The sequence below is a fragment of the Molossus molossus genome, unplaced genomic scaffold, assembly GCF_014108415.1.
Source record: "Molossus molossus isolate mMolMol1 unplaced genomic scaffold, mMolMol1.p scaffold_m16_p_20, whole genome shotgun sequence".
Classification (NCBI taxonomy): domain Eukaryota; kingdom Metazoa; phylum Chordata; class Mammalia; order Chiroptera; family Molossidae; genus Molossus; species Molossus molossus.
Genome location: NW_023425356.1, coordinates 22,983,036 through 23,004,649, shown reverse-complemented (window position 1 = coordinate 23,004,649; position 21,614 = coordinate 22,983,036). Strand labels below are relative to the sequence as shown.

Below are 21,614 nucleotides of genomic sequence, written 5' to 3'. Positions count from 1 at the left end.
GGTTAGAGCGTCGGCCTGCGGTCCAGAGAGACCCTGGTTCGGTTCCTGCTAAGGGCACGTACCTCAGTTGCAGTTTGTCCCCGGCCCTGGTTGGGTCGTGTGGGTGGCAACCACTCGATGTGTCCCTTTCACGTCAATGTTTCTCTCTCTCTCCCTCCCTCCCACTCTATCTGAACAAAATATCGAAAAATGTCCTCAGGTGAGGATAAAAAAAAAAAAGAGCAGGGGTCCCTGAAAATGGGCAGCTGGCAGCTTGCGGTGAATGAGTTTGAAGCCCTGGATGGGCCCCCACAGGGGTGGCAGCTCCCAGGAGGCCTGCACTGAGCTAGCATTGAGCACTTTGGTGGAGAAGCCCAGGGTGGCAGGGGCTGCAGAGGAAACCGGGTGAGCCCTTTGGCAGCCCCTTTCTGCCCAAGGCCAGGAGCCCTACAGTGCTGCAGGGCTGTCACTCACTGCTGCCCATGGTGGAGGAGTGGATGGAGGCAGAATCCTGGCTGCCCCCTCCCCCCCCCCACCCCCGAGTAGGCCCACAGGTGGATGGAATAGACTGGCAGGCTCCAGGTTGGAGAAGATGTGCTCAAAGGTGCCTCTGCCCACGGCCTCTTGGAGCCCCGGGCCAGCTGGGTCTGAGGAACAGGGCAGCTTGGCAACTCAGCACTCCATTCCCTCACTATAGACATCTTCCACCCCACACAGTGGCCATGAAGCCCCTCCTGGTGCCTGGCTGGAGAGCAAGGAAAGGGCTGCAGAAGTTGGAGTTAGGTTGAGAAAGGCTGAGGATGAGAAGGGGCCAAGAAGCACAAGGAAGCACCAGAGGTCCACAGACCCAGAGGCCGGGCAAGAGTCCAGACAGGCCTGGGGTTGTGAAGAGTGAGAAGGACTTGCCCAGGTACACACCAGTCACAGGTAGAGGTGAGCTGGAACCAGGGACCCCTGTTTATCCACCCATACCCACCTCCCGCAGGCCGGAGATTCAGCACATAGCAAATGACATCCCTCTCAGAGGGGGGTGACTCCCAGGACACTCGAATGGCAGAGATGGAGAGAGCCATTACCCGCAGGCCCCCGGGGGCAGGGGTTGTCTGGGTCCCCTGTCCCAGCCAGGCGGGCACTGGCCTGGTTGGAACCTGAATTCTCTACTACACATTGGTAGATGGCTTTGCCCTCAGCTGAGACCCTGCCAGCATCAGTGTGCTAGAGAAGGGCGAGAGCTGCTGGGGGCTCCTTCCCACTAAGCCCTCTGCCCAGTGGGGTGGCTGCTATCGCAGAGACCCATAGACCTGTCCAGGGACAGAGGAACACCACCTGTGTGTAGGCGTTCCTTATAGTGGATCAAGTGGGCCAGAGCCTCCTGTGGGTGGGGGCACTTGTTCGGGGTTTATGTGGATTTTAGAGAGTAGATTTAGGTAGGTGGGGAAGGGGGTAGGTGAGGGTACCTATTTGACAGGCAGGGGAAGGAGGTGAGACACCAATACCTATTGTTGTGGGTCAGCTGAATGTTTTCCCCAGGACTCAGCACCGTCCCATTCTTCAACCAGACCAGACGGGGCTCAGGGACACCCTGGGCCATGCAGGTGAAGATGGCACTGCTGCCCGGAGGCTTGGACAAGGGCTGTGACCACTGGACAAACTCGGGGGACGCTGGGCAGGCAACAGTGAGAGGGAAGGTGCCATGAGGCCCATCCCCTTGTCCCCTTCCTGCCCTTCCCCACCCCTCATCCAGGTTCCCATAGGGAGATGGGGCGCCCCAGGATCCTCTACTCCAGGCCCTGGGGCTCACCCTGTACAAGCAGGATGCCCTGTGCTGTGCACTGAACACGGGTGCCTGGCCCGTTGGCCACGCAGACGCAGATGCCTGAGTGCTGGACCGACACGTCAGAGATCATGAGGTTCCTGGTGCCCAAGACTTGGATGCCCTCCACGCCGAAGGAGCGGCCGTCTGCAGGGAAGGAAAGGGTCAGCACTGGCAAGGAGCAAGGGGCTGGGGGCTCTGGGAAGCGAGGCAGAGCAGCTGCACACCCGGGTGGCTCCAGGAGACCAGTGGTCTCAGGTGGCCAGTGGCGATGCACTCCAGCACCACTGTTTGATGCACTGGGAGCGTCAGGCTCTGAGGCCTGGACAGGATCTGAGGCTCCTGTAGCAGCCGTGGGGATCCCACTGTGAGGTGGAAACAGCAAATTGAGAGATCAAGCCACAGAACCTGCCCTGACCGATTTGGCTCAGCAGTTAGAGCGTCGGCCTGCGGTCCAGAGAGACCTGGGTTTGGTTCCTGCTAAGGGCATGTACCTCAGTTGCAGTTTGTCCCCGGCCCTGATTGGTCGTGCGGGTGGCAGCCACTCGATATGTCCCTTTCACGGCGATGTTTCTCTCTCTCTCTCTCTCTCCCTCTCTCTCCCTCCCACTCTATCTGAACAAAAAATGGAAAAATGTCCTCAGGTGAGGATAAAAAAACCCCAAAAAAACAGAACCTCCCCAACACCCAGTCCATATGGCTCCTCCCAGAGCCCCTTCTCGTCCTCAAATCACCAGACCTCAGAGGGCACTGAGCAGCTGCTATTTTATTCCCAGTTTACAAATAAAGACAATGCCTTGCCCAAGGCCCCATGGCAGCCTGCATCAGGGAAGAAGCACTGGCGTGCTGAGCAGGCTCCAAGTTAAACCCGTGATGGGGTGGGCAGTGTAAGTGTGCCCACCCTCGTGGACCCTGGGATGGCCTGCAGCAGTGTCAGAACATGAACTGCCCTCCCCTCCCTGGGAGCCTTTTGTGGGGGAGTAGGGGCAGGGCCTAGTCCCCTTCCCTAAATCACCCACAAAGCTGGCAGGAAGCCCCTCCCTCAGAAAGCAAGCCAGGCCTCCTAAGACTCAGCATGTCTCAACTGCTCAGAAGTGATGTTTTTGAAATACACTATTTGGGTCTAAACTGCATCCTTGTTTTAAGCCACCCTCTCCCATTATATTAGGTTATTTAACAAGTTATCACTGGGGGTACCGTGGCCAGGGGCTGTCTCACACTGGAGTGGGCTGTGACAACAGAGGGACAAACAGGCCTTTGTTTTCCTTTATCCTGTCACCTTCATTTTTGTTTTTCCACTTTGTATTTTATGAGACTTTGTAACATTTTTTTTATCCTCACTCGAGGACATTTTTTCTCATTTTCTGTTCAAATAGAGTGGGGGAGAGAGAGAGAGAGAGAGAGAGAGAGAGAGAGAAACATCGACGTGAAAGGGACACATCGAGTGGCTGCCACCCGCACGTCCCAACCAGGGCCGGGGACAAACTGCAACCGAAGTACGTGCCCTTAGCGGGAACCGAACCCGGGTCTCTCTGGACCGCAGGCCGACGCTCTAACCACTGAGCCAAACTGGCCAGGGCTGTAATATCTTTTTAACCCTTTCATACATGTCCTTTATTAAGAACTTCTAGTACAAAATTGTGTCTCTAAAATGAAAGTTTCTCTGCCCTGGCCAGTTTGGCTCAGCGGTTAGAGCGTCAGCCTGCGGTCCGGAGAGACCCGGGTTCGGTTCCCGCTAAGGGCACGTACTTCGGTTGCAGTTTGTCCCCGGCCCTGGTTGGTCGTGCAGGTGGCGGCCACTCGATGTGTCCCTTCACGTCGATGTTTCTCTCTCTCTCTCCCTTCCTCTCTCTCCCTCCCACTCTATCTGTACAAAAAATGGAAAAATAACCTCGGGTGAAGGATTAAAAAAAAAAAAAAAAAAAAAAACACACAAAAGTTTCTCAAAGATTCATAAAGTCTTACAAATCTTTAAATATTCCTAGGGGTGGGGGGTGCCAATGGGGTAAAAAGGTAAAATATCTATAACAAAAAAATAAATAAAAATTCATAAAAAAAAAAAAAATAAATAAATAAATATTCCTCAAGGCCATCCACCCATCCATCCATCCATCCATTCATCCATCCATTCCTTCACCATATTAAGGACCTACTTGGGGCCAGGCCATCCCCAATTTGCCTCTTTTAAGCTCTAGTTCAGCTGTGGGCTGCCCTGAAATGTCTTGGCCTTGACCAAGGAGGTTGTGTCCCGCCTGGTGAGACCCCAGTGGGGTAGAACCCAGACCATATGACACTTTGTCTACCACTGGCTGAACCGTCCTCATTCCCGCATTGTACAGTGAGCCTGCACACCTGGTCTCACTTCATCCTCACTAAAGCCTGTGAGGCACGTGCTTTAATTGCTCCAGTTTACAGATGAGAAAACCACATGTCAGAGAGGTTGAGTAACTTGTTCAGTGTCAGTGGGACTAACAGAGATGGGACTCAAACCTGCGTCTTGGAAGCACTGCCCAGCTGACAGCACACCCCTCCTGCCACTGTTAGCACCTTGAGAGTCTGGGAAATCCCGTCTCCCTGGTGCCTCCCAGGGTGAGGCCCACCCCAGGGGAGTGCTTTAGAAGTGAATGGTTTAGGACCCTGGTCCCCAACTCCCGTCCCTCGGAAAGAGCCTGTACTGACCCCAGCTCATTTCTCAACATGTAGGAAACCTGTGAACTTCTGTTACTGGTTGATCCTCTGCTCCCAGCAGAGCCCGCTCCTTCTCCTGACCTGACCTGCTTGAAACTCTGGCCATTCATTTCCCTGCCTTTGTGGGCAGCAGGATGGAGGACCATGTCTGCCCCATACCCTGTCATTTGACCAGGAGCACCAAGCATCATGAAAGCATGGCATCAGGCCCTGCCCTCCAGCCGCAGGTGGTTGATGGGAATGGGAAGTGGGAAGCCAGAAGAACCCCACCCAGACTTCTCTCCACTCTTAGGGAGGAGCCCCTGAGCCCCACTCTGATTTCAGTTTCTAAGTTGCTTCCAGATCATAGACACAACAGGTCCCTCCCTTCCCCTTTCAGTCTTCAATTTAAAATTTATCAGCCCGGCTGGTGTGGGTCACTGGTTGAGCATTGACCCATGCACCAAAAGGTCACCAGTTCGATTCCTGGTCAGGGCACATGCCCAGGTTGTGGGCCTAGTGGGGGGCATACAGGAGGCAGCTGATCAATGTTTCTCTCTCACATTGATGTTTCTCTCTCCCTCTCCCTTCCTCTACTCTCAAAAAATCAATAAAGAAAAAAATATTAAAAAAAAAAAAAAAAAAGAAAGAAGTTACGCCCTGGCCAGTTTGGCTCAGCGGTTAGAGCTTCGGCCTGCGGTCCTGAGAGACCCGGGTTCGGTTCCCGCTAAGGGCGCGCACCTCGGTTGCAGTTTGTCCCCGGCCCTGGTGGGTCGTGCGGGTGGCAACCACTCGATGTGTCCCTTCACGTCGATGTTTCTCTCTCTCTGTTCCTCTCTCTCTCTCTCCCACTCTACCTGAACAAAAAATGGAAAAATGTCCTCGGGTGAGGATTAAAAAAAAAAAAAAAAAAAGTTATGCAGCCTTTGGCCCTGGCCTGTGTGGCCCAGTTGGTTGAGCGTCGACCCATGCACCAAGAGGAGGCAGTTTGATTCCCAGTCAGGACACATGTCCAGGTTGCGGGCCCAATCCCCAGTAGGGGGAGGCAGCCTACTGATGTTTCTCTCTCCTCCCTTCCTCCCTTTAAAATCTATCTATCTATCTATATATTTTTTGGTTAATCCTCACTTCAGGATATTTTTTCATTGATTTTTAGATAAAGTGGAAGGGAGGGAGAGAGAAAGAGGTAGAGGGAGAGGAAAACATTGATGTGAGAGATTGGCTGCCTCCCACACGACCCTGACCAGAGCTGGGGATCAAACCTGCAACCCAGGTATGTGCCCTTGATTGGAAATCAAACCCACAGGCCAACGCTCTAACTGCTGAGCCAAACTGGCCAAGGGCATTAAAACATTTCAAAAAGAACAACAACAACCTGAGACAGAGCTTCCAGTTGAGCTCAGCCTGGCGCATACCAGTCACTGCAGTGTGGCCTCCACACACAAGTATCTGGCTCGAGTGGCAGACCCACGTTCACCCGTGCCGGTGTCCTGCACTCCCATCCAGGTGGGCAGCTCTCCACAGCCAAGCCTAGCAGCAGGGAACCGCTGGAGGATCCGCATCAGCCCAGGACTCACATCCCTGCTCTCCTACCCTTGGCATGGCATGGACACCTATGAAGACCAGCAGTGGAGAGCTCACGACCCCACTGGAGAAATAGCTGAGTGAAGTATTTGAGACGGAAGCCCCCAAATCAGTCTTCCCCCAGAGCCTGTTCTGCCCCTAGAGGCACCCCTTCATCTTCTGAATTGGACTTGCTTCTGGGCACCCAGTTTTCCCTTGAGGACCAGATGCCACATGGCAGTCAGACTGAGCTCTCCTCAAAGCAGGTGTTTTCTGAGGAAGAGACAGGACACCCCTCAGAAACATGGCCAGCCAGGGCGCAGACAAGCCCATGAGAGACCCTGAGATGCCCAGATCTTCAGGTTCTAAGCACAATAGACAGAAACGAAACAGCAAGGTACTAGGGAGATCTCTCCTCACCGGCCTGCAGATGACAACTCCCCTGGGACTCTGCCACCACGCCAAGAGGCCTTCTCCCCTGAGTGAAAATGTTAGGGAACGAAAGGAAGGAGCCACTCTGGGTCTGGACGACTTCTGAGAACTGGAGGACAAACGTGGGAGCAAGGCTAGGACTATGATGAGGAAAACCAGCGCCCTGCCTTGGTGGAGAACTAAGCCATGCATGGCCCAGCCCTGGGCTCACTAGGGGTCGTGATATTCCGAGTCCTCTCGCCCCTTCTTTCCCTGGGAGACTGGAAAGCTCATTTTCTTCAACTTCCCCTAAACTACCAACTCTGGAACTGAGAGCTTTCTTGGTGTGTTATATGTTTCTGGTACATTAAAGGAAGTGATTTAAAAAAAACACACAACTGAGACGGATGTGTTATTTCTGAGAGGTCTCACAATAACTGTAAAAAAATAAAATAAGCCCAGCCAGTGTGGCTTAGTGGATTGAGTGTCATCCTATGGACTGAGAGGTCCCAGTTTGATTCCTGGTCAGGGCACATGCCCGGGTTGGGGGTTTGAACCCCAGTTGGGGGTCGTGCAGGAGGCAGCCAATCGATGTCTCTCTCTCTCACATCAATGTGTCTATCTCCCTCTCCCTTCCTCTCTCTCTAAGAAAATCAATAAAAACATTTTAAAAAATAATAAAGAGTTATACATCCTTTGGTAAAATTTTGTCAGAAATGTTTTGGAAGTCTATGCCAGCCAAGTTTCCTGATACTTTCCCAAGGTTCACTTGTTATTTCTTCTATGGAGCCCCCTAGTGGAAGGTTTGGGTGCGCCTCCCCCTCAGACACCTGTGGCTTCCCCGCTTCAGGCTGAGGGGTCTGTCTCACCCCAGTCTCCTAATAGGTCAGCTCCTCAGAGGCTCTGCTTGGAGCCTCTCTTTGGGCACAAAACTCCCCCACCCACCTAGGCCTGCATTTGGGGTCATCATGGGCGTTTCACTCAGGTAAAAGCTATTGTTATCCTAACCCCAAGGAGGAAACATGCAAACACACACAGGTACAAATAGGCACACCCTCACATGTACATACAAACACAGAATTTCACACAGGCATCCACTCCCAGCCAAGTCACAGGCTGATGGAGCCCTCAATTCTACACCCATCAAGGGTCCCCACTACCCACTGGATCAAGTCGCAACTCCCTTCCACAGTGGCCTAGCCTACATCAACTCTGTTACTCGGGATTCGGCCCACTCTAGTCTTACCCTGTGCTTTCGCACAAGGACATGTCAGGAATGCCACTCTCTCCACCTTCCTGACCTTGGCTGCCTCTCTCCTCTCACCCTTTCACACCCACATTGGTAGAGCTGCTGCTAAAGCCCCTGACCATCTTCGGTCTACAGCCCACAGCTGAGTGCCAGGCCCCTACCCCGGGCTCCCACAGCCCCTCCGCCTGTACTAAGATGTTCCGCCTGCTCACTGCTGCACCCACAGCCTGCTGCGCCGTGTAGATAGCAGGTGCTCCAAATGTCTTTACAAAGTTTCTGTTCCACCTACAACCACATCGGCCACACCTACTCCCAGTGGCACCAAATCCCCATGCCCTCCTCTCTGCCCAGTGCCTACTCTGATTCCCTTGGTCCTTGCTTACCACTCAGGGTCAGCTGGGCATCCTGGCTGTGCCGGGTATTGGCCACATTGCGTGCCATACAACGGTAGGTGCCCACATCAGCCTGGCTCACACTGGTGATGTGGAGGATGCCACCAGGCAGCAGTGTGACCCTGAGGATGCTGTGCCCTAGCCCCTAGCCTGCACCCCCTCCACATTCCTGGCTCATGCTTACGACAGTCAGCAGCACTCAGGGCTGTGCCATTGTGTTCCCGGGAAATGGAAGGCTCAGGCACCCCCCCCCCCCATCAGGCACTGGAAACAGGCAACTCCACCCTGATGGACTCTGGGTGTTGGTGGAAGGGTGACAGACCTAGGGCACAGGGGACCACCTGGGCACCCCAGAGCTGGCCCTGAGCTTTGCGCCCAGCAACTATGTCCCAGGGCCCTGGCTCCCACCTCTGTGCCCACATCTGTCACTTCCTGCTGCCCGCTTCACTGTGCGACCCTGTAATCTGGTGTCTTGTGACCTTTGTGGGCCATAAGCCGTTGCCTTCCTCCATTACAAAACATTAAAAAATTAAATTTGCATTGGTAAGAGACAAATATAATCCAGGCTAGGGCCATTATTTATATATATATATTTTTTCCTTCTGGTTTTAAAGAAGCCAGAATTAAAACAGTTTTGTGGGCCCCTAGGCCCTGTGCGTACTGTGTGTAGTGGCTAAATGAGCATTGCCCAGGCCCACTCTGGGCAACCTGTGCCCCAGGGGTGTCCTTCATGGGTGCTCCTGTGCACTCTTGTCCCACCCCAAGAAGCAGCCTGGTCACTTACTTGCCAGGTGTACTCAGGCCGCCGGCTCACCAGCCGCCGTAGCGGTCTGGGCCACGCAGTGCTACTCATGGGCACCAGAAGGGAGGCTTCGGTGGGTGGCCAGGGTGGCCAGGTGCAGGGAGCCATCTGACATCAGGGTGGCACCGCTGTCATTGGCCAGAGCCAGTCCATTCCGCCGCCAGGAAATGGACACCGGTGACTCGCCCTCCACCTGACAGGGCAGCACCAGCGGGTGCTCCCACACGGCCACCACGTCTCCCGGCTCAGAGCCTGCAGCATGGCCTGTGGGGACAGCCAGCACGGCCTGGACAACACAGCCTCCTGTGCCCGCTGCCTCCCCTCAGTTTTGATCCCCTTCCAGCCTGGGTAAGGTGTGAGAAAGCAGGACTTTACTTTGGGGAGACCTTGGGTCAGCAAGGGAGGAGCAAGGAGGGGAGCAGGGCTAACAGTCTGAGGAGCGGGCCCTGGCGGCCACGTCCAGCTGGGCTGGAGACGCAGGCCGGGCCTGGCGGGCCATCAAGATTGATGGTCTCTTTCAGCCAGGCCCTGGCAATCAAGAGGGGGTGGGAAGGGCACAATGGTGAGGTCAGGGGCCCAGGCATGAGCACTGTGCTCCTAGGGGACAAGGGGGTTTTCCCCCCTCCCTCCCTCGCCAGCCCATCTGTCTGTCTGCCTGCAGGGTCAGCTTCCCAGGACTCCTGGCTCTCCTATTACCCCCCTCAGGACCCCAGCCTCTAAAAGGGAAGGGACACTCTTACACCCCAGCCTCTAAAAGGGAAGGGGCACACTCATTCACAGACACACACATCTAACTAAAAATTCCAGCCTCACAGATTGCCCCACCTTCAAACACAGACAGTTGCATCCCAGACACACACAGATCACACACAGTCCCAAGCGCCTGTCCCCTCCCTCTGTCCTGCAGGGTTTCTGTGCCTCTGCTTCTACTCTCCTGTTCCTCTACGTCTCTCGCCCACTTTGCTCTCAACTCTCCCACCCCTAGATCCCCTTATTCCTCCATCTACCTCTCCCGCCTCATCTCCCCGCCCGCCACTCCTTGCCCGTTGCCCTGTCTTCCTTCTCCCGCTGCACCCTGCAGGCCCCGTCCCTTACCCAGTCGTGGAGCAGCAACAGCAGCAGCAGCCTCGGCCCCATGTCCCCACAGGCCTGGCCCCTCCAGCCCGGGTTCCTTCCCAAGCCTTGGTCTTCTGCCTTCAGCCTGGGGGGCCCTGAGGTGTGAGCATCCCACCCCATTCTGGAGAGATGCAGTGTGGGGGCTCTGGTCTTATTTTGGGGAGCTCAGAATCTGGGGAGGCCAAGGTCTGGGGTCAAGGCTGGAGGCTGCTGTCCTTTACTCTGTCCTCCCTGGATTGAATCTTTCTCTGCTTTCAGCCTGAGCCCCCTCTCCACCCCATCCCCACTGTCCTCTCTTCCCAGGACCCAGACACCAAGACAGTTGGGAAAGGGAGGGGGGAGAGGGCAATAAGAACAGGGTAGAGTTGTGGGGGGTCAAGCCCACCCCGCCCCTTTCCCAGACTCTAGGATCCTTTCCCAGCCCATTGCACCCACCCCTTACTCCCTCTCAAACTTTGATTGAATAAGAGTAAAGTTCTAAGGGGGGTTGGGGCATCTGCTTCCCTAAGCTTATCTCTGGGGATTCAGGCCCTGGACAGGGATGCCTTAGAGTCTGATTTAGGGGTCCCACAGAGGGGCCCAGAGCCCCCACCCTCCTAGCAGGGGTGCTGTCCCAGGTGCTGAGCCAGGGCCCATGGGGGAGCTCATCCCATTAGTTTGGTCATAGTCCTGGCAGCCCTCTCACCATTCATAGTGTCACTTTCGAAAGCTGTTCTCCCTATTCTTGTTGGGACAATGGATTGGGGCCATCAGGGGCAGGAGGCAGCCAGCTGGGAGGTGGGAACCCAGCCTCCACTGCCCCACCCCACAAAGAAGAGGCCCAGATCCCTCCCCATACCTGGCTGACCATCTGAAACATGCAAAAATGCCCTGGCTGGTGTGGCTCAGTTGTTTGGGGCATTGTCTGGTATACCCAAGGATTGCAGGTTTGATTCCTGCTCAGGTCACATATCCAGGTTGTAGGTTTGATCCCAGTCAGGGTGCATACAGGAGGCAACTGATCAATGTTTCTCTCTCTCTCTTTCTCTCAAGAAATCAATAAAAACATATCCTTGGGTGAGGATTAAAACATTGCAAAAGATGCCTAGCCAGTGTGGCTCAGTGGTTGACCGTCGACCCATACACCAAGAGGTCGCTTGTTCAATTCCCAGTCAGGACACAAGCCCAGGTTGTGGACCAAATCCCCAGTAGGGGGCATGCAGTATGCAGCTAATCGATGTTCTCTCTCCTTGATGTTTCTATCTCCCTCTCCACCTCCCTTCCTCTCTCTTTAAAATCAATAAAGAAAAAAATTCACTGGTTTTAGTATATTTACAGAGTTGCACAACCATCACCATAATCTATTTTAGAACATTTTTATCACCCCCAAAATAAAGATTGTATCCATTAACATTCACTTCCCACTGCCTCCTGCCCCACACAACAACCACTAATCTTTCTGTCTTTGCTTATTCTGGACATCGCCTATAATGTGGTCTTCTGTGTCTGGCTTCTTTCAAGTAGCATAATGTTTTCAAGGTTCATTCACATGGTACCATGTATTAGTACCTCATTCCTTTTTATGGCTGAATACTATTCCATTGTATGACTATACCACAATGTGTTTATCCATTCATCAGATGAGGGGCACTTGAGTTGTTACCACTTATTTATTTATTTATTTTAGAGGGAGGGAGAGAGAGAGAAACATCAATGTGAGAGAGAAACATCAACTGGCTGCCTCCTGCACATCCCCTATGGGGATGGAGCCCGCAACCCAGGCATGTGCCCTGATGGGAAAACAAACCAGGATCTCTCAGTCCTGGGACGATGCTCAATCCATTGAGCCACACCAGCCGGCTGTTACCACTTTTTAAATAATTATGTATAATGCTGCTATGAACATTTGTGTACAGGTTGTTGTGTGGAGATATGTTTTCAGTTCTCTTAGGTATATACACAGTGGAACCTTGGTTTTTGAACTTAATTCGTTCCGGAAAGCCGTTCAAGAAGCTACTTTTTCTGAAAACTAAATACGTTTTTCTAAGTAGAAATGATGTAAATTGAATTAATCCATTCCAGACCCACAAATGATTCTCTATTTTAATCTGTCTTGTCTACAGTACATGTCTAATGCACTGTTTAATCTATTAACAAACACTTCTGAAATGATCGAACCACCCCCTACTGGCCGTAACTGAATCCCTGTCAGCGCCCGTCCGGGGAGTCTTTCAGAGGTCGGCGTGCAGCATCTTTGCTTTTTCATATAACTCTGCCTCCGGCTCACTGCTTTTCATTTATTCAAATCAACACCAATTTTTTTTTTACCTCTGTGATTGTTGTTCCATAAGCACTTTGCACCCTTAGCAGCATCAGCATTCTTGGTGGCCTCTTTCTGTTTTAAAATTGTGCTAATCAGTCAATGCGACCTGCAACAAAAGCAACCCCTCCTTTGTTGCCTGAGAGACGCTTTTTGTCATGCTGAGGTATCAGCATAAAAGGGTTGTCAGGTTGAAACCTTGAACAACTTGGTTGAGAACTGAATTGTTCGAGATAGGAGACATTCGAGAACAGAGGTTTTCAACCAGACACAACGGGTTTGAGGCCGCCTGTTACTACTTGAGCCAAATTAAACAGAGACAGGGTTGGATCATATATGAGCATTTATTCCAGTAATGCCGGCAGTATGGGGAGAGCAGTGGGTCATCCCCAAATTCAGCTCTCTGCCATTTAATTTCAAACAAACTCTTATATAGGGTTAGTGGATGGGAAAAAAATCTAAAGTTCCTGAGTTCCCAGGGTCTGCCCTCTTTCGTTGTCCTTGCAAAGATTAGCCCCGGATGGCTGCCTCCCCTCGGATAGGCTCTGTCCTTGACCTGGCTCCAGGCTGCCCTGTCTTCAGGGCCTGTTCTCTTCTTGTAAATGTCCTTCAGTTTCCCGGGGCCCGTAAGGAAATCTCTTCTTTATAGTGAGTAGCATTAAACAACTGTGATTTTACTCTGGTCAGGGGCATGTACCTGGGTTGAGGATTTCATCCCAACCTTGGTCAGGGTTGTATAGGAGGCAACCAATAGATGTGTCTCTCTCACATCAATGTTTCTCTCTCTCCCTCCCTTCTACTCTCTCTAAAAATCAATGGAAAAATATCCTCCAGTGAGGATTAAAAACAAACAAACAAAAAAGGAACCAAGTTTAGAATCACCTGTTTTTTTAAAAATCCTCACCTGAGGATATTTTTTTCCATTATCTTCAGATAGAGTGGGGAGGAGGGAGAGAGGAAAGAGAGAGAAACATCGATGTGAGAGAGACACATCAACTGGTTGCCTCCTGCATGACCCCAACCAGGGCCGGGGACTGAACCGCAACCGAGGTATGTGCCCTTGACCGGAATTGAACCCTTGACTCTTTGGTCCACAGGCCGACGCTCTAACCGCTGAGCCAAACTGGCCAGGGTTCCATTGATTTTTAAATTTTTTCTTTATTGATTTTATATATTTTTAATCCTCACCCGAGGATATTTTTCTATTTATCTTCAGATAAAGTGGGAGGAGAGAGAGGAAGAGAAAGGGAGAGAGAGAGTGAAACATTGACATGAGAGGGACACATTGACTGGTTGCCTTCCACACGACCCTGACCAAGGCAGGGGATGAACCGCAACTGAGGTACATGCCCTTAGCCGGAATTGAACCTGCAACTCATTGGTTCGCGGGCCAACGCTCTACCACTGAGCTAAACTGGCCAGGGCTCTTTATTGATTTTAGAGAGGGAGGAAGGGAGAGGGAGAAAGAGAACATCGATTGGTCACCTCCTGCGTGCCCCCCACTGGGGACGGGGCCCACAACCTGGGCATGTGCCCTGACCAGGAATCAAATGGGTGACCTCTTGGTGCATGGGTCTATGCTCAACCAGTGAACCACACCAGCTAGGCTCCACTGAATTTTTTTAGATAGAGTGGGAGGGAGGGAGAGAGAGAAACATCAAATAGGGCAGAGATGGAACCTGAAACCAAGGTACGTGCCCTTGACCAGAATGGGCTGACACTCTAACTGCTGAGAGAGAGATAGAAACATTGAGAGAGAACATTGATTGGCCGCCTCCTGCATGTTCCCCACGGGGATTGGGCCCACAACCTGGGCATGTGCCCTGACTGGGAATTGAACCCGTGACCTCTTGGTGCATGAGTCGACGCTCAACCACTAAGCCACACCGTAAACCCCCTTATTTATTTTTATTATTATTATTTTTTTTGGCTATTCATTTTTTTATTAATTTATTTTTATATTTTTTAAATGATACCACTACTTTATTTATCAGTTGCGTTGTTAGAATGATGACTACTTCACTCAGTCCACCGTGTTCTATCCTCTTTGTCCATGTACTGTTTTTATTTATTTATTTTATTAATTAATTTTTGTTACAGATGTTTCTCCTTTTTACCCCACTGATTCCCCCCTCCTCCTCCCTCCCCGCCCTGTCCCCAGCTTTGGTGTCCATGTCCACTGTTCATGCATACATGCATATAAGTTCTGTGGTTTATCTCTCTCCCACCACCCCCTCTTCTGGGGATTGTCAGTCTGTACCCCACTTCCACGTCTCTGGGACTACCCCATTCCTCAGACTGTTATGTTCATTATATTCCACAAATAAGTGAGATCATATGATACTTTTCTTTCTCTGTTTGGCTTGTTTCACTTAGGATGATACTTTCCAGGTCCCCCCTTATTTTTTTTAAATGTGTTTTTATTGCTTTTCTAGAGAAGGGTACAGAGAGATAGAAACATGGATGTGAGAGAGAAACTCAGTTGGCCACCTCCCACCTCCCACCTCCTACTGGGGAGCCTGCAACCCAGGCACGTGCCCTGAGCAGGAACTGAATGCAGACCACTCAGTTCATGGAATAACGCTCAGTCCACTGAGCCACATTGGCCGTACTATTTTTTCATGAACAAATACATTCACATTTTTATGAGATAAATTTTGGAAAACCAAATTTAGGTATATATAATTATTACAGAAAAGCTTTATCAGCCCTGACCGGTTTGGCTCAGCGGTTGGAGCATCGGCCTGCGGACCATTCGGTTCCCGTTAGGGGCATGTACAAAAAAAAAAAAAAAAAAGCTTTATCAAAGCTTTAACAACTCTATGAGATTTTAAAGTCAATTGTTACCCAAGGCATTTTCTTGGCAAGTTTTTGTAACAGGGATAACAAGGACCTTGACAACTTTAGAAGGCTGGAGAAAAGGCAGGGGGAGAAGGAGCTGTCAGGCCCCGCAGCTGTCCCAGGACTGCAGCAGCTCCAGGCCTCCAGAGGCTTTGGTGTAAAAGCACCATGTTTCCCTTTACAAGGGGGAGTGTGGCCCCTGCGCCGCTTCTGCAGCCTGCCCGAGGGCACTTGTACAGCTCCAGCTTCTAGCAGAAGGACTTGGAGTGTTTGGAAGGTTTATTTCCAGGGCACGTACCACAAAAAATAAAAAATAAATAAAAGAAAAAAATGAAAGGTTTCTTTCCCATATTTTTCTGAGTAGAATCCTTATGATGTATCGACAAGAAATCTTGCATATAGAAAGAGATCTTATCCCATTTTAAAACAGAAACAAAAACAACATCTAGCCCTGGCTGGTTTGGCTCAGCAGTTAGAGCGTCGGCCTGCGGTCCAGAGAGACCAGGGTTTGGTTCCCACTAAGGGCACGTACCTCGGTTGCAGTTTGTCCCCCCGGCCCTGGTTGGTCGTGCAGGTTGTGGCCACTCAATGTGTCCCTTTCACATCGATGTCTCTCTCTCTCTCTCCCTCCCCCTCTATCTGAACAAAAAATGGAAAAATGTCCTCGAGTGAGGAAAACAAAAAAAACAACATCTAAAATAAATGCATGAGTGCTCTCAAAAGGAGGGATAGGATACTAACCTTAGAATCTTATCTCACACCAACCAGCACAGCAAATGCCCTTCACGAGGGCTGAGTGGCACAAAGCCCAAACAGTAGAGACAGAGAGTTCCCTGTGTTCATAAAACAGAGAAGAGCAAACCAAGTTCCCAAAAGATAAGAAAGCAAGCAAGGACATCTTTAGCCAAAGTTACAGACAGACAGACAGAAGCTTCAGAGAGCCCTCTAACAGAACAGAACACACAAACAAATGAGAGCTCTCATACCTGTTTTCTCTCACTAGCTAAGCATTTTGGGTGGCTGCTGCCTTGAGGGGGAGCGGGGAGGGTCCCGAAGATGAAGAACCCTCAGCAGCGGATGGGAAGTTCCTGCAATCCCTGCCATGCGGTCAACGTGCCGCAAGCATCTGGGGCCCCCAGCTAAGTGGGATATGCCCCCATCTTTAAACAAATTAAACCAAGCAACAAAGAGACACAAAACAACAACCATCAGAGACACTCTTATGTACAATATTTACAGGTGCACACAGCCCTTTACACTGTGCTCCTTATCTGTCCAGCCACAGAAACCTCAGAATGTCCTGCTTGTAAAAAAATAAAACACTGAAGCAGAGCAATGTCTCATCCCAGGGTGAACCAGCCTAAGTGTTTAGAGACAAAGCAAGGACCTAGCATGAGAGATTTTTTTTTTTTCGATATGATAGCTATAATTTATTAAATGATGAAAACTTAGTCCAGAACATGCCCGTAGTGATCAGCACTCTCAATTAACAAACGTGGAAAGGGAAACACTGAAAAATGATGTCTTCATCTGAGTCACCCAGGGAATCCCTGAAGGAGCCAGGACCAGGTGCTGAGTCTCCTGCTGCAGGCCGAGGCTCCTTCGCATGAGAGATCTTTTGCCACCCGGTGCTGATCAGGTTCAACCAAACCACAGGCGGTACATGCTTTCCATGCCCTGCACACCCAGAGGAGAGGCAGCAAATGCTTCTCATGTCATACAAAGAAACGCTTGGTTCAGCTTAAGTGAAATGACAGGGGTTCCGCTCTCAGTATGATTCTGAACTGCTAAATATTGAATATTCAATGTTTCAAGTGCATTCATTAATTTTTTTGACATTCAGATTGCCCTATTTCATTTATTTTTAAAATTTTAAGTGTAACTTTATTTTGTTAATCCTCACCCAAGGATTTTTTTTCTGTTGATTTTTAGAGAGAGTGGAAGAAATGGAGGGAGGGAGGGAGGGAGAGAAAGAAAGAGAAACATCAATGTGAGAGAGACACATCGATTGGATGCCTCCCACACGGGACCTGAACCTGCCAGCTAGGTACATGTCCTTAACCAGGACTAGAACCTGAGACTCTTCCATGCATGGACCAACAGTAACCACTGAGCCAGAGATTTTTTTTTTAAAGAGACAGAGAGTGCTTCCCACACATGCCGGACTGGGGATTGAACCTGAAACCTCGGTGTGTGCCCTGACCAGAAATCAAACCCATCACCTTTTGTTGTACAGGACCACGGTCCAACCAATTGAGCCACACTGGCCAGGGCTAGATTGCCCTATTTTAGGCAGTGGGAGCTGTATCCTTTTGCTGTTACCCAATTCTTTGATATTTCTGCTTTCTGGTACAATATGCCTCAAGGTTTCCTGCCGCAGATCTGGAATCTACCCTTTCTCCAGGGAGCTGGGCACCAGGAGCTCTCATTGCTGTCGGATTGTTCACTGCTTCTAGGCTTTTTCAGTGAAATACAAAAGTTTTACTTTACTAATTTTATTTTATACTTAAATCTTTTGTTCTCTTGCTCTGGAAACAGTAACTTCTCATGTGTGTGTTAATATACAATATGTCATGAAATAGTTTCAAACAATAACACCAATTCTACTAACAGGTACACTCCCCAATAAAATGTAACATATTTTTATTTGTCCTTAGGGAAAAACTAACTCTTGCGCCCTGGCTGGTTTGGCTCAGCCATTAGAGCGGTCAGCCAGCGCCACAAAGAGTCCAGGTTGATTTCGGCCTAGGGCACTTACCTGGGTTTGCCCCGCCCCTGTTGGGATCCGGTGGGAGGCAGCCCATCCATGTCTCTCTCACATCAATTTCTCTTTCTCTTCCTCCCTTCTGCTCTATCTGAAGATTAAAAAAAAAAAAGGAAGAATATCCTTGGGTGAGGATTAAAAAATAATAACTCTTGCAATATTCTCCCTGTACAAAGAATAGATAAACTGTAATTTAAAACTGTTGTTTTTCAAAGAACACTATCAAGTAAGTGAAAAAACAACCCACAGAATGAGAGAAAATATTTGCAAACTATATATCTGATAGGGAACTTGAGTCCAGAATACATTCAAACAAACAAACAAAAACACCCCTCTCACAACTAAACAGTAAAAAAGCAAATAACCCGCCCTGGCTGGTTTGGCTCAGTGCTTGAGCATTGGCCTGCATACCAGAGAGTCCTGATTCGGTTCCCACTAGGGGCACGTACCACAAAAAAAAAAAAAAAAAAAAAGCAAATAACCCAATTAGAAAACAAAAATGAAAAACAAGGAAATAATTTGAATAGACCCTTCTCCAAAGAAAATATAACATCACTAACCATCAGGGAAATGCAAATCAAAACCACAATTAGGCCCTGGCTGGTTTGGCTCAGCAGTTAGATTGTTGGCCTGAGGTCCAGAGAGACCTGGGTTCAGTTCCCGCTAAGGGCATGTACCTCGGTTGCAGTTTGTCCCTGGCCCTGGTTGGGTTGGGTCATGCGGGTGGCAGCCACTCGATGTGCCCCTTTCACGTCCATGTTTCTGTCTCTCTCTCTCCCTCCCACTCTATCTGTACAAAAAACGAAAAAATGTCCTCGAGTGAGGATTTAAAAAAAAACCAAAAAACCCACCACAGTTAGAAACCACATCACACCTACTAGAATTGTTATAATCAAAAGACAAATAATAAGTGTTAGTGAGGAGGAAGAAAAATTGGAACTCTCATACATTGCTGGTGGGAATGTAAAATGATGCAGCCACTGTGGAAAATAGTTCGGCAATTCCTCACACAACTAAACGAGTTTCTATAAGACCCAGCAATTCTACTCCTAGCCATACACCCAAGAGAACTGAAAATATATGTCCACACAACAATTTGTACACAAACATTTACAGCAGCATTATTCAAATAGCCCAAAATTAGAAATAGCCCAAATTCCATCAACCGAAATATTGTGGTATGTACATCTAATAGAATATTATTCGGCCATAAAAAGGAATGAAGTACCAATACATGCTACAAGTGGGATGAACCTCGAAAACATTATGATAAGTGGAAGTCACCATACACAAAAGTTCACATATTGTATGATTCCATTCCTGTGAAATATCCAGAATAGATAAATCCATGGAGACACAATGTAGATTAGTGGTTGCCAAGAGAGAATTTTATAGTATGTAAATTATACCTAAAATAAAAAAAATAATTGTCCTCCGCAGGTGCCCCCTAGAGGTCCAAAGAAAACTCCAGGTACTTTGGCCCCGCCCCTCAATTTTTCTTTTACTTTTGGCGACAGCTTGGAGCCCAGGTGTCCAAGTGCGCAGGCGCCTGTCTGGGTGGAAAGGCCTCCAGGGCTCCTGCAACGCGTTAGGTGGCTCCTCCCAGTCCCCCGGGCCTCCCCCGCCTTCCTCTCGGCGGGACGTGGCCGCCTTGGGCTCCTGCAGGCGGGTGGTAACGCGGAGACGAGTATGGCTGCGGGCAGGTTAATGCCTCTTCCACCCCGTGGTCTCAAGTAGCGCCGGAGGCCGGGAACTTTTGGCCACGCCCTCGGGGAGCAGCCACCCAGCCGGCGACGCAGGCTGACCCCTGCGCGGGAAGCTGCTGCGGCGGCGCGGAGGGCCGACGCCCTGGAGCGCAGTGTTTCTCTTAGTAAATAGTTCATGCTTTGCAGGCCGTGCAGTCTTTGTCACCACTCATTTCTGCTTTTGTAGCACAGAAGCAGCCACAGACAGCATATGAAGGAATGAGCGTGGCCTGTCCCAATAACCTACTTATGAACACAAATCTGAATTCCATATAATTTTTACATGTCATGAGATATTCTTCTTTTGATTTCTTTAACCATATGAAAATATAAAACCATTCTTAGCCCGCTGGTTGAAACAAAACAAACAGGCAGTGTTTTTCTGACCCCAATGCCCCTTTTCTGGCTCCTCTGTTTGTCAAGGTAAGGACCCTGGGATCTACAGACACAAAGCTGGGAACCGTGCCATGATCTGAGGACTGGGGACAAGTTCTCTGGCTCCACCAGCATCCCAAAGTGGTTGACCAGCCTCCGGAGAAAGGGAACTAACCACCAAGGACCAACCTATTTAATCTTCCCAAACTCTCTAATAATTCCAGTTTATTCTACTTAAATGTTGGTTTGTTTTTAAGCAGGAAAACCTCTTTTAAATTTTTTATTTTATTTTTAATTGTGATAAATGGAAAACCTAATTATTTCAGATCAAAAGTGTGCCTTCTTGCCCTGGCCAGCGTGGCTCAGTGGTTAGAGTGTCGGCCCATGCACCAAAAGGTCACAGGTTTGACTCCAGTCAAGGGCACATACCTGTGTTGCAGGTTTGACCCCCTAGCCCTGGTTGGGGTGTATGCTGGAGGCAACCAATTCTTGTGTCTTTCTCACATGATGTTTCTTTCTCCCTCTCCTCTCTCCTCCCTTCCACTTCCATTCTCTCTAAAAAAAAAGAAGAAGAAAGCCCTGGCCAGTTTGGCTCAGCAGTTAGAGCTTCGATCTGCAGACCAAAGAGTTGTGGGTTCGATTCTGGCCAAGGGCATGTATCTTGGTTGCAGTTTGTCCCCAGCCCTGGTTGGGTAGTGTGGGAGGCAACTAATAGATGTGTCTTTCTCACATGGATGTTTCTCTCTCTCCCTATCTCCCTCCCTCCTCCCTTCCACTCTATCTGAAGATAAATGGAAAAATATCCTTGGGTGAGGATTTAAAAAATAATAAATAAAATAATCAATGGAAAAAATATCCTCCAGTGAGGATTAACAATAACAAAAAAAGTGTGCCTTCTTGTCCTGGCTGGTGTGGCTCAGTTGGTTAAGCATCGTCTTGTGCACCAAAAGGTCATTGGTAGGATTCCTGATCAGGGCATACACCCAGGTTTCAGGTTAGATCCCAGGTTGGAGTGCATACAGGAGGCAACCAGTTGATGTTTCTCTCTCACATAGATGTTTAACCTCTCTCCCTCCCTCTCTCTAAAAAAAAAATCAGTAAAAAATTAATATATTTTTTAAGAAGTGTGCCTGTCCAGCTGGTGTGGCTCACTGGTTGAGCTTCAACCCATGCACCAAGAGGTCGCCAGTTAGATTCCCAATCAGGGCACATGCCCAGGTTGTGGGCCCGATCCCCAGTGGGGGGCATGCAGGAAGCAGCCAGTCGATGTTCTCTCTCATTGATGTTTCTATCTCTCTCCCCCTCTCACTTCCTCTCTCTCTAAAATCAATAAAGGGAAAAAAAATTAAAATAAGAATAAAAAAAGTGTGCCTTCTTGCAGTTCTCAATTTCTACCACTAATTATAGCCTCTGTGACAACGCTGGTGCAGAGCTGAAGCTCTGTCTGGAGGACAGAATGCCAGCTCCAACCACCTGGCTCCACCCACTGGAACAGACAGCCCTCCTCCCAGCTGTCCTTGCTCAAGTGCAGATGCTCAAGAGCAGGCATTATATAGGTACAACTGACATGTTACATCTGGTATTTTCGGGTTTTGAGA

The 21,614-nt window shown here is 49.7% G+C and overlaps 1 pseudogene; it reads left to right on the top strand.

The window, feature by feature from the left end:
* Positions 1 to 779: 779 nt before the first annotated feature.
* Positions 780 to 6,637, top strand: LOC118637694 (annotated as a pseudogene).
* The last annotated feature ends 14,977 nt before the right edge of the window (positions 6,638 to 21,614 follow it).